Raw genomic sequence first — 4,465 nt, 5'->3', positions numbered from 1 at the left:
CTGGAATGGTCTCAAGGAGCAAAGAGGAATCCGCACCCTCCGAGTCCTCCGAACCCTCCGAACCTGCGGCGGCTCTGCGGTTGGTTCCGTGAGGAACTGGCCGCGATCGCAAGCCTGGAGCTGCTTTTTGGTTTGTTCTGAGTCCTTCACCTGGTGAGGGGAAGGAAGCCCTGCTTGGGGTCGTTGAATCTGAGTTTTCTCCAGTCAGAATCAGTGGTTTGAGACTGTTTTCCCTGAAAAAGCATGGTTTACCTGTGCCTACAGTGAGGAATTCGCCTTTTCTTAAAAAAAAAAAATTTATTAATAAAAGGGAAAGTAACGCTTCTATTACAAAGGAAAAAAAAAAGCAAAACCCAGCGGGCATGGATCAGCTATGATTTAAATAAACATAAGAAAAGACCCACCCACCATGGCGGCCGGTTAGCTCAGTTGGTTAGAGCGTGGTGCTAATAACGCCAAGGTCGCGGGTTCGATCCCCGTACGGGCCACTTCTTCGGGTTTCTGTTTTTGTTTGTTTGTTTTTTTTTTTCGTTTTCGTTTTTATTTTAAACCGACCACACCCCGCTTGTAAACTTCGGTTTTACATCGAACTCCGGAGCCTCGCCTATCCATTTATAAATGTAGTTGCACTAGCTAGACAGGAATTTTTTTCTTTACTTTTTTTTTTTTTTTTAAATCGACCACACCTGGATTGTATACTACGGTTTTACATCCAACTCCGGAGCCCTGCGTATCCATTTGTAAATGTGGTTGCAATAGCTAGACAAGCATTAGATTTGCACGTTTTTTATTCTTTTGAAGAAATAATATACGAGTTAGAATGAAGAGGTTTTTTAATTTGTTTGTTTTGTTTGTTTTTGAGACAGTCTTGCTCTGACGCCCAGGCTGGAGTGCAGCGGCGCGGTCTTGGCTTACTGCAACCTCCGCCTCCCAGGTTTAAGCAATTCTCCTGCCTCAGCCTCCCAAGTAGCTGGGATTACAGGCGTGTGCCACCACGCCCGGCTAATTTTTGTATTTTTAGTAGAGACGGAGTTTCACCATGTTGACCAGGCTAGTCTTGAACTCCTAACCTCAGGTGATCCGCCTGCCTTGGCCTCCCAAAGTGCTGAGATTACAGGTATGAGCCATCGCGCCCGGCCAGGATGAAGATTTTTTAAAGGAAATTCAATGAGGTGGGTGGGTGATTTTAGAAAGGGGAAAATAAGAATTCGATAATGTCTTGTATTATTTTGGGAAAAAAACTTTCTGAGATAATACTATTTTGACATATTTTAAGCTTTTGAAAGAGATCATATTGATTCTTCCCCTAGTTGATCACTCAGTTGGTTAAATTGTTATGTTTGTAGCTTTGAGGGCGAGGGTTCAGTCTACCTGGGAAAAAGCCAGACTTGTGACGTTGCTTTCTGCCAAGCTCCAGACTTGCAGCCACAACTGCTCAGCGTCAAAATGGATCCATGGTTAGCCTTAGGCTTACATTTGACAGCCGTTCTCGATGTGGCCCATACCAAGCCATTTACAATGCGGCCCTTACCAAGCCATTAACAATTCATTAAACAATTTTTGAACATATATCGTAAAAGCGATAGGTTTGAAATGTGACAAAAATTGAGTGCGTGATGGGAGATAGGAGGGCCAGAGCCTCTGGGTCCACTCTAAGTCTTAGCACCTCGCTCTTTCTGTCCTGTGCTTTCTTGGAGTCTGGTCACTGGGTCCCCGTGTGCCTGCCACGTGTCTCATTTACATTTCTTCCTTCACTCCTCATCCTCCCAACATGTTTTTACCCTTCTCTTATTTTAAAACATGGGTTGCTATGAAAATGACATTAACAATATTGATAAATAATGCGGTAAATAACGGCTCAAAAACAGCGCCAAGGACATCGTGGGCGAATCACAAAGGGAAGGGGCTCCCTCTGTTTTGCTCAGTGCTGTGATTTTTCACGTCAAGAACAGTAAGTAGCTCAAAGTCAGCGACTGAAAAAGATTTCTTTAGAATGAATTAATAAAGAGTACCTACTACTTAGTCCATTGTATATTAGATGATATATACAGATTTAAGTATAAGAAGGATTCCACAGGCAGTTGCTGACTTTGAAAACGAAGGGAGCCACCAGCCGAGAACTCAGGCATCTGCTAGCAACTGTGAACAACCTGTAAACCGTTATCTCAGTCCTACAGCTGCAGGGAACTGAATGCTACTGACAACCTGAGTGAGGTTGAAAACGAATTCTCCCCTAGAGCCTCCATAAAGGACATGGCCGGGCCTGCTGACATTTTGGTATTAGTTTTATGACACCCTGCCAGACTTATAATGCACAGAACTGTGTGATAATGAATGGATGTTGTTTTAAGCTATTAAATTTGTGGTACTTTGTTAAGGAAGTAATAGAAAAACTAACAAAACAAGAAATTGTTAACCCACCCACACTTCCTACTATCTATCCTGGGTTATCTTCCTCTCTTCAGTGCAGTGTAAGATGAAATATGGTTTTAAAATGAGGGACAATAATTTTCAACATCAACACAGTAAGAATGAAAAGAAAAAAAGAGGGATCTTCTTTTGATCCATTAAAAATTAAGGACATAGATATGCATATATATGAAAAGTTAATACATTCACATAAACAGTAACTAAAAGTGAACATTTTCTTCTTCCTCATAACTCACATCTGCTCAGTTCTCAGCACTACCTCCTATATATGACAATTCTTCTTAGTTTCCTATGTATTCTCCCTAATGTTCTTCGTGCAATAGGTGCAAATATACATAATACATTTTACTTTTCCTTTCTACTTATGTAAAATATAACATTATACACACTATTTTACATTCTGCTTTTTTCACTTGATTTGCCTTGGAGATGTCTAATTTAGCAACACTTGTAATGCTTTCAAACAGCATTATATACTGTACAGAAATAAACTTCTTTCTTTTTCTTTTTTTTTTGAGACAGAGTTTCCATCTTGTCACCCAGTCTGGAGTACAGTGGTGTGATCTTGGCTCACTGCATCCTCCATCTCCCGGGCTCAAGTGATTATCCTGCCTCAGCCTCCCGAGTAGCTGGGATTACAGGCACCCGCCACCATGCCCGGCTAATTTTTGTATTTTTAGTAGAGACAGGGTTTCACCATGTTGGTCAGGCTGGTCTTGAACTCCTGACCTCGTGATCCACCTGCCTCAGCCTCCCAAAGTGCTGGGATTACAGGCGTGAGCCACCACACCTGACCTGAAGCTTCCTTTCAATGTGTAGGTTGAGTTTGGAGTAACTGACAGGTGTCAGGTATGTGAGAGTTGGTATGTGATTTGTGTGTTCCACTTAATATTTCAGACAGAAGTTGTTTAGGGCCACTTAACTGAAATGTACCTGAGAACATATTTGTTCCTCTCTGAGCTTTTAGTAAGCATAGAGCAAGAATAACACTATAACATGTAATATATAAATCTTAAGATATTTTCAGCCTTCTTTGAATTTAGTTTGCAAGAAGGAGAGAATACTGTAGTATTCAAGTTTGTATTTTTAGATACTTAAACTTTGAAGACATAGCTTAATAAATTGTTCACAAATTTTTCAATAGCAGCATTCCAATTTTCAGGATCCTTTAAATATCAGTTTTCTGAGAAGTGAAGCTGAGGCTTGTGACAATCTTTTTTGCTCACATTCCTTTGAAAGTAGGTGGAGAGAACTGCTATGAATAAAATGAGAAAGCAGAATTCAGATTTACTCTGAAGTATAAATGATTTCAGGCACAGTGCAGGACTACTTTTACAGCAGTGAAAAGACAATGACTCTGGTGGAAATCCGATAATAACCTTTGAAATCTCTTTAGATAAAACTGAGAAGCCTAATGAGTAGGCCAGTGCTGTAGAGGGTACAGTTTAGTTTATGAACTGCAACGCCACTTAAGATTCAGGAAATTCTTCATTCATTTGCGATTTATTTCCTCAAGATATCATTGAGTCCCTAGATCCTAGATCCACAAATAAGACAATTCTTAGGGTCATACAAAACCGAAATGGTGAGAATATAAATTGCACCATTGCTCTCTTGTTTTCAAAAATCAAAGTGAATCAGACTCCAAACAAAATGCCATGGCTTGACACTGATAATCAAAATCTATCATATAGCTGAAAATGATGGCTATCAAGGTTAAGAGGCTGGAGACTGAATGTCTACAACAGAATTTGAAATATTACTCTCTACTATGTATTACAAGATTTTTTTGGTACAACTTGTGTATCCCCAGTCTTACCTGTCATCAGCAAACCCATTGCTTTTTACCAACAGAAACTTTATTCATTTTTCCCTTCATCCTAACCCTTTCATATTGTGATGCAGTTACCTGGCAAGGGACTCTCCATAATTGTGCTAATTGCTCAATACAGATTTCACAACCTATAAATTCCTTAATGCATTTTCAACATATGTATTTGCAACATACTATTGAAAATGTAAAATTGAACAACTA

At 39.9% G+C, this 4,465-nt stretch overlaps 1 non-coding gene across 1 annotated transcript; it reads left to right on the top strand.

The window, feature by feature from the left end:
• Window positions 1-414: 414 nt before the first annotated feature.
• Window positions 415-488, top strand: TRNAI-AAU (transfer RNA isoleucine (anticodon AAU)). The gene has a single exon. It is a non-coding gene; the product is annotated as a tRNA-Ile (tRNA).
• Window positions 489-4,465: the final 3,977 nt, after the last annotated feature.

Source organism: Pongo abelii, chromosome 5 (genome assembly GCF_028885655.2).
Source record: "Pongo abelii isolate AG06213 chromosome 5, NHGRI_mPonAbe1-v2.0_pri, whole genome shotgun sequence".
In the NCBI taxonomy this organism is placed as follows: Eukaryota; Metazoa; Chordata; class Mammalia; order Primates; family Hominidae; genus Pongo; species Pongo abelii.
The sequence above is the reverse complement of the archived record's forward strand: the minus strand, read 5'-3'. Positions and strand labels throughout refer to the sequence as shown.